Genomic DNA, 9,416 nt, shown 5'->3' with positions numbered 1-9,416 from the left:
CATAAAGTAGTTTTTAGTAACATTAAGGTAACCTCCACCCTCTTGGAAAGGATTAAAGAAGTTCAAAAGGAAGATTCACTGGTGCAGAAATGGGGAGAGAAAGTGAGAAAAGAAGAAACAACTGATTTCAATTTTAGTCCTGAGGGTATTTTAAAATACCGAAACTGAATAGTGGTGCCGAAGGATGAAGCGTTGAAAACGGAGATTCTAGAGGAAGCCCATCGGTCCAAGTATACAATCCATCCGGGTAGTAGCAAGATGTATCAGGACTTGAAAGGAACCTATTGGTGGGATGATATGAAGAAGGAAATCACTCTGTACGTGCAAAAATGTCTCGTTTGCCAACAGTGAAAACAGAGCATCAAAAACCATCGGGCTTGTTACAGCCCCTTGAGATACCCGAGTGGAAGTGGGAAAACATCACCATGGACTTCGTTTCTGGTTTACCACGAACACAAAGAGGGCAAGATGTCGTTTGGGTGATCGTCGACCGGTTAACCAAATCGGCCCATTTCTTGCCAGTAAACATGAAGTATTCCATGGACAAGTTGGCCCAACTGTACATGGACGAGATCGTAAGGCTTCACGGCGTTCCAGCCAGTATCGTCTCCGATCGAGATCCACGTTTCGTGTCTAGGTTTTGGCTGAAATTCCAAGAAACTCTGGGGACTAAACTCAACTTGAGCACAACTTATCACCCTCAGATGGATGGACAATCAAAGCGGACAATCCAGACTCTCGAGGACATGCTACGGACTTGCATTCTGGATTTTGGAGGCAACTGAGGTCAACACATGACCTTAGTAGAGTTTGCGTACAACAACAGCTACCATTCGTCGATTCAAATGGCTCCATATGAAGCACTATATGGACGAAAATGCTGGTCACCAATTTACTGGGATGAAGTTGGCGAGAGGAAGGCACTGGATCCAGCAACTATTCCTTGGATGGAGAAAGCTCGAGAAAAGGTGAAGTTGATACGACAACGACTCCAAGCCGCTCAAAGCCGACAAAAGAGCTATGCGGACAATCGAAGGAAAGACTTGGAGTTCGAAGTTGGAGACCGTGTTTTCCTCAAGGTTACACCGTTACGGAGTGTCACAGTAGGCAAAGGAAAGAAGCTCCAACCGAGGTTCGTTGGACCCTACAAGATCCTCCAGAGGGTAGGAGCGGTAGCATATCGATTAGAGCTACCATCCAATCTCTCTCAAATTCACGACGTCTTCCACGTCTCGATGCTCAAGAAGTACTATTCCAACCCCTCCCATATCTTACAACCAAAGGAGATCAACGTAGACGAATCGCTTGCTTATGAAGAGAAACCTGTCCAAGTGCTTGACCGGAAAGTCAAAGAGCTAAGAAACAAGCAGATTCCGTTGATTAAGATACTGTGGAGAAACCATGGGATAGAGGAAGCTACCTGGGAAGTGGAAGAAGAGATGCAAAAGAAGTACCCTGAACTTTTCATGAGTTGAGGTGAGAAATTTCGAGGGCGAAATTCTTTTAAGGGGGAGAGAGTGTGAGAACCCGTAATTTTCCCATTTTCTAGGTTTTATTATCTTTCATGGCTTGTTTTCTGCATTTTCGTGATTAGTAAAATTTCTAGATATTTTTTTTAAGGAGCAGATATAGTGTTAGATGATTTTCTAGTATCGAATAGGTTTTAAGAAATTAAGAGAGTATACCGGACGTGGGACCCACTAGAGCGAAAAGTTCAGAAAAATTCGGCCAACTAGGTTAAGTTTTGGATACTGGAATTAATTTATCGGGTGTTAAGAGATAATTAGAGGGTGCTATTTGGATTGGTGTGAGAGGAAACAAAAAGATAGGAATGCATTAAATAAAGTGACAAGTGTCACTTAGTAAGTGATTGGACTTGAAGACCACTATTCACCTTTTTCCATTTGACCAAATAAATCACAAAAATTACCAAAATTTCACCATTTTCTTCTTCTCTTGGCCGGCCACTTCCTAGAAAAAAGGAAAGGGAAAAGCTCTCCAAAATTTTGCTCTAACCTTGCTCAATCTTCAACTTCAACCGGTTAAATTTGTAATTGCTCCATAAAACTCCTCCACTTAGTGATTTTGAGGTGATTGGTGAAGTTGTTTGGAAAGCTAACGTGTTGAATTTCTTCCTATCTTGTGTTATAAGGTGAGTGACTAGGGAACTACTCTTTTCCTTCCAATGATGTTTAATTAGTAACTTATGTGAGTTGAGGTGATGATTATTGGTGCTATTTCATGATTTGGGTTGAGATTGATGACATTTTCTATTTAATCATGTGATTTCTGTTTTAATATGATTGTTATGGTGTAGCCATGTATGATGATTGGAAATGGTGTTTAAAGAAGCTAGAAGGTGGAAAAAGCGGTAAATTGCAAGCAATTTCTGTTTTGGAAGAAAAATTGGAAAGTTAGGGTTCTTTGAATTACATTCTGCCCAGCACAGTAGCTCATAGTTAGGGGCCGAATTGGCCTTGGGTTAAAACATGAAAGTTGTAGGGAATAATATTTTAGAGATGGCTACAAAATTACAGGTCAATCAGAGTAGCGTAGCTTGAGAAAAGATGAAATTACCCTTGCTGCCCTGGTTTTACCCGAATTTGATAGTTGCGTCTGTAATGGGTTATTGTGGTTGGGAATGCTTCCGAATTGGTTGTTGAGGTCTTCTGATGAAATGTAACCTTGTATCTTATCTTTCCGATGGCTTTGGAATTACTGGATTTGGACTTAGGTAGGCTGACTTATGATGTTTGAACCAGAATGCGTTCTGCAAATCTGTTTTTCCGGTTCTGGTGTAGTATCTTGCATTTTTGACCTGGTTACACTCGAAACTGGGCTGAGTGACCTTCTGTAATATTGTAGCCCTATCTCTTAACTTCGTAATGGTGGGTCTTGTACCTTCATCCGATAATCGTAGTGCCATTGGTACCAAAACCGCAAAATGATGTCAAAAACTGTTTTTTTGGGGTTAACGCTTAACTCCATTTCCGGATTTTTCTGGTTTCCTCTAATGCTTGTGTATGCTTATGGAACCCTACTTTAGTAGTATTTGGCATTGGTTTATGACTCGTTATCGAGTCTCATTGTACTTATTTGCGTGTTTTAGGGCGTGACGGTGGTTCACGACCCTCCTTTAACGGAGGTGCATGAAATATCATTTTCAAGCTTGGTAAGTGTACTACTCACTTGTGTGTTACTATATGGCTTTGATACTTGAACTTGATGAGTTAAATGTTATTGCACCATCGATATTGATTGAAGTGAGTGTATACTTTATCACTCTCACTTATTTCTCATGTTATTGGAATGTTACATGAAATGAAAAGTACTTGACTTGGTGTCGATTGGACGAGTATCCAACGACCATGATTGTTACTATTGAGCTCAACCCCATTGGTAGTTGATTGAATCGAGCCGGCGAGGGCTTGGTCGTGCCAATTAATGAATCTTGGGGACTGTTATATGGAATCCTGTAGTATGAGAGACTCTCGATTCCGGTATACTCGAGTAATACCACATTGCAAGTGTTTGGAGTTCGGGCCCGGTAGGGGTATGTTGGGTGGAAGGAATGGAAGTAAAATGGAGTCTACGGTTGGTTATTTTTAAACATTGACGGAGAGTCAATGAGGTTCGATCAAGAATGCAAACGAGGAAAAAGGGCTCTTGAGAGCCGTCCGTATCCTTTTATCACCATCATTAATGTGTGCCTTTGTTTACTTTTGATGAATTGGAATGAATAGCTTTATGCTTATGTGAACTTTGCTGCTTGAGTGGTATTATCTCACTGGGCGTAAGCTCACCCTATTCCTTTTGTTTTCCTTACAGGAAAATAAATACTTTTGGACTGCGATTGATAGTTGGTTGCCGAATTGAGCTAGTTGGATATATCTTTTGTATAGCTCATTGATTGAGACCCTAAATGTACTTTTGGGTCCATTCCCCTTTTGATTTGGCAAACCGTACTTGTATCCATTTTGAATAACTTTTGTATGCCACTTTGGATTATATATGCTTAATTCCAACATGCAAATATTTGCTTGATGGTCGGTTGGGTATTGACGTGTCGGTTACTATTCATGGCCGACTCCGGTTTCATTTTTTTTATTTGGACATTATGACTCGTTTACGCGCGTTAGTATGTTCCGGCACGTCTTAGATCGATGTGAACTGAACCGTTAGTCCTGGCGAGAGCTGGGCAGGCAGTCTGTAACCCTTTTGGTTCGCCTTAGGGGAAGGTGGGGCTGTCACAATGCCGCTAGGGCATTAGTTAAGCCAAAATGCATTGGTGCAAACTCGAAATGCCCATATTGAGTGTTAAAGGCTATTTTTGGCACATCCTCCTTTTTGATTCTCAATTGATAATACCATTTTCGAAGATCCAACTTAGAGAACACCATCGCCCCTTGTAATTGATCAAACAACTCATCGATGTGGGGCAAAGGATATTTATTCTTAACGGTTACTGCATTCAAACCTCGATAATCAATGCATAACCTTAAACTCCTGTCCTTCTTTTTAACAAATAGCACTAGAGCATCCATGGTGACTTGCACTCATGTATGAATCCCCGTTCTAGCAAGTCTTGCAACTGAACTTTTAACTCCCTAAGTTCGACATGCGCCATTCGATAAGGGGTTTTTGAAATGGGAGTAGTTTTAGGTGCTAGGTCAACCTTAAATTCAATCTTCCTTTCGGGTGGCAATAACACCAACTCCTTCGGAAATATGTCCGGATACTCATTGATCACCAGCATGTCTTCTAGCTTCATTTTTTCTCCTGGGGTGTTAACTAGAAAATCCAAATAACCCCGTGCCCCATGACTAAGCAATTTTCTACCCCTTATTCCTGAAATGAGCGCAGACGAGGCTAACATACCCCTCATGTCTATCTTTAAAGTTGCCTCACCCGGTATGCAAAACTCAACCACCTTCATCCTATAATCTATCCGAGCATGATAATGAGCTAGTCAATCCATGCCTAGGATAACATCGTACCCCTTAATGGTTAGACTTATGAGGTCAACCACTAATTTCCGCTCACCAACCCAAATCTCACAGTTTCTATACACCTCATTCGCAAGTAAAGTTTGATTACTCGTAGGTGTTCTTACTTCTAAGTCATATGGAAATCTTTCAGCTTTCACATCAATTCCAAGCATAAATGTGGGGCTAACAAAAGAATGGGTTGCACCAGGGTCTATTAAAATTTTGGCAAAACAATGGAAAATAGGAATCATACCTTTCACCACCTCTGTCAGTTTAGGTACCGATTGCTGGTCCAACGAATACACCCTGGCTGGCGCCCTCGACCTGGCCCCTCCTACATTGGTTGGTTTTGGGTTCGCTTGGCCAGCAGACTGTGCATCACTGATAAGTGGATAGTTAGCAATCTGATGCTCTGTACTTCCACACCTTAAATATTTTCGAGCTTTTCTCCAGCAGTTGTCCTCGGTATGGTTTGACTTCCCACAATGCCCACATGATACTCGGGGGGCGGATGTCTGGTCTCCCTATGGAATGCCTCTCCCTTGTCCCCTACCACTTTAGGGTCCAATTCCGCTTTGGGCTCCCCTGGGTGTACCCGTAAACCTTCCGCCTCCAGCTCCATGACCGGCTTTAGCAGGTGGCATGTTCCGATCACTCTGTGCTGGCCCTTGAGCTCCACTAGGCGCCCCTCTCCGTTTTACGTGAAAATTTCTCACTTGTGCCCTAGCAGTCTCTATACTCTGGGCCTTCTCCAAAACCTATGTAAAAGTATTAATCTGGGCCGCCGCCAAGGCCTCCTGTATCTCTACATTGAGCCCTTACACAAACCTCCATACCCTCCTTTACTCTGTAGCTATCAGTTCGGGAGAAAATTTGGATAGTTTCGTAAATTGAGTCTCATACTTAGCTACACTCGAAGTTCTCTGACGGAGTTTAATAAAATCATCCTCTCTCTTCTCCTGAACGATAGGTGGGAGGTATTTTTCGTTAAACTCCCGCACAAAGTTCAACCAGGTCCATGCGGTTCCCTCTCTCCCCCACTGAGCTCTAACCACATTCCACCAAGCGCTGCTGGACCCTCAAACTAAAAAACAGCAAATTGCACCTATCTATCCTTTATGTAGTTTAGAGCGGCGAATGTGTTGATCATAGTTTCCAATCATCTCTCCGCTCCCTCAGGGTCGGGTCTTCCCAAGAACTTAGGAGTAGAGAATTTTTGGAATCTCTCTAGGGCCCTCTCTTATCCCATTTCAGGATCCCTATGTTGATTTATAGGGGCTTGACCCTATTGCTCTACCAAACGAGCAAGGATATTAGTCATTTCCTGAATTGCCATCGCCACCTGATCCCCCCTTTCGTTCGGGGTCCAGGTTGCGGCTCAGCTATTCCACTTCTTTCCCCTTTCGGTTCTTGCACTGGTTCTTGGGCCTGTCTACCCCCTAGCCCATGATTAGAGCCACGCCCTCGGGTAGCTCCCTGATCCTGACTCCTTCTACTTTCTATGATCCTTGACTAACCAATCATATAAATATAAACAAAATAAGGTATGGCTCAGATTAAACATTTTCAAATCATAAAGCAGGGATAATAAAACACATTCAAAATAAGCATAGCCTTTATATACATAGCAAAATAAGGCATATAGCAAGTTAAAAGTAAAAACAAAAGCGACGTGTCACCCTACTATGTCCCTAACTACCTCACAAAAACCACTCAAACCCTACTAATGGTCTAGCTAGATGCCAACCCAACCGACTCCGTAGGTGCAACAGGCTCCTCATCGAGGTCCTCCTCGGGATCCTCCTCAGGATCGTCCTCGAGATCACCAGGAACCGCAGGCACTTGACCCTCCTCAGCCAAGTCTTGGGCCACATCCTCCACTAGAGCCTCGCACTCAGTTAGGATACGGTCGGTCTGGTCTCGGACATCGCCAACTACTCAAACAAGGCGACCAGTAGTCGCATTAGTCTGCTCCTGCTCCTCCAGAATCAAAGCCTCAAACTCTCGTATCCTGGCACTGTGTACTCAGAGGGTTGCCTGGAGACGCTCTATCTCCGTCTGGCACCTACGATTGGCGCTACCCAATCGTCTCCGCTCATCGTCCACGGCCAGTACTACCCTATCAGGATAGGAGTAGGTCTTCCAGCAATCGCAGCGCTGAATCTTGCACGCCGGAGACCACCTGACACACGGGCCCACCGGGACTCTCCTGGTAGGTCAGTACATGATATACATGCCCCTCAAGGTGTACCTCGTCGGCAGGTATGGGCTGAGATGGCCCGACACCCCCAGCAGCATCTTTACCCTCCATTACCTACATTACAAGTAACATTGCAAGAAGAGGCAAGTTAAACATATAAATCGAGGCTAAAGGCTTATTCTCAAGTGTGAAACCCTGGCCTATCATAACCAAGCTATACCCAAGACATGGCAAGGATAAATCACTCAATCTACCCAGATCAATTCAAACCTAGGTTCTGATACCACCTGTAAAGACCCCACCTCCCGCTAGGGCGTACCTAGGGTTTAGCGAGTCGCCTGCCCAGCTCTTCCCAAGACTCACTCACTCGTACTTTGAGAAATTAACTTACATCCATAGAGCAAAAAATAATATCACAATTCAAACTTATAATATACATTGATGCTCGACTCAAAATACAAAGCTCCTTCACACTAAAATAACAATTCAAGTACAAAGCACCCTAGTCGAGTGATAGCGCGAGTACAATTCAAAATTCAAAACATCTAGACTATGCTAGTCTGTACATGTCTCACACCTCGCTCGTACGCCGTGTAAGGAAAACAAAACTAATGGAGTGAGCTAAACCTCAGTGACGTTCCATATATCAAATTGACCATCAAATAATGTAGAAGTAGCACAATAGTGAAATAGCGAGCAAACAAGTCAATAAATGAGTAATAATACTTCATATAGTCAAACAATAAATATTCCGCACTTCACATATAAGGATACAATTGCTCATATATCGGCTCCACCATAGCTTGATCGATTGGTAGTTGACACTCCGTCAACTTTCAAGTAAGGTAACTAGTCCAATAGAACACCACTTAACTCCAATCTCCGTCCACCGACCAAACCCCTTACCGGGCCCAGACTCCACAATAACCACTAGTAGTAATACTCGAGTATACCGATTAGCCGAGGAGATAACACTCCACTCAACATCACAAACTACCCAGGGTTCGTTATCTAATCGACCAGGCCCTTGTCAGCTCGACTCGACTAACTAGCCACAGGGTTTCTGGAATTTCAGGCAAGATACAGTTCATATGCATGTATATCAAGTCAATTAAAGTTGATGAACAAGGATAAATCATATTAGGGCAAGTGTGATAAAGTAGACTCTTGCCCTATCAATTCACTTATGTATCATGTAATCACATTGGTCAAGTGTTAAACACAAATGTCAAGATCAATCAGATATTTGGAAGCACTCACCAAAATGTAGTGCTTCTAGTGATCACGTCTAGGTTGTACTCCTAGTTTGGAATCCAAATCTGCGATAAAACATTATTTAAGAACTTTGAAAATCGACTAAGATTCGAAAGTTAAACGTTTCGTTTAACAAGAATCAAGTAATTGAAATTTATGTAGAGAATATTCGTAAAACTCTTGCTCGCTTTTCAAACTGTGAGACTTGGTAGCAGTTATACCTGGAAATACCATTTGAGTCGAAAGAACGAGGAAAAATGTATTTCTATTAGTCGCTATTTCCATTTTCCCAAGGGTACAAGGTCGGCCAAGTTCTAACTTATATACCTCGATAAAAGAAGCTGCAAACATCCTAGATGGTTCAAGTGGTATTCGTTCTCAAATCCTTATGCAAAACGCGAGTATATCTACCTAGCCCTCAAGCGCAAATTTGGGCAGCACGCACTTTGTATTTACCTATTTTTCAGCCATTTATGGCTTTATTTCATACGGATACGGGTGTGCAATAAATAACTTCAGCCTTGGGTCAAGAATCCTTTGATCAACATTGGTGGTCCGATGACAAGATCAAGAACCAAGAAGGTGAAGGAAGTTTTACGAGCCTTGATCATTCACCATACAAGCAAGGAGCAAGCTAGGTTTGAAGATTTGATGGACCATGACGTTACTTTGTTCACTTGTACGTTTGAAGTGAAGGAATGATCTCATATTTGTTAGTTTAGTTGGTAGTTGTTTTAAGACTGTCTAGTTTAATAGTTGTTAGGCGTTGAGTATTTTATTACTTATTGGGCCTTATCGGAAAGCCTTAAAGAGCTGGCTCTTTAAGCTCTCTATGCGGACCGAAGTTCTTTCAGGTTTATGTGAGCCGGATTTTACCCTAGTTTTAGCTTATAAAAAGGCACCTCTTGTATCAGATCGGACAGAATATTTTACAACCAGAAATCGTGAGGAATTTTCCTTTCAAGTTCTTAATC

The sequence above is a fragment of the Coffea arabica genome, chromosome 5c (assembly GCF_036785885.1).
Source record: "Coffea arabica cultivar ET-39 chromosome 5c, Coffea Arabica ET-39 HiFi, whole genome shotgun sequence".
Lineage (NCBI taxonomy): Eukaryota > Viridiplantae > Streptophyta > Magnoliopsida > Gentianales > Rubiaceae > Coffea > Coffea arabica.
This window is presented reverse-complemented; position numbering follows the sequence as displayed.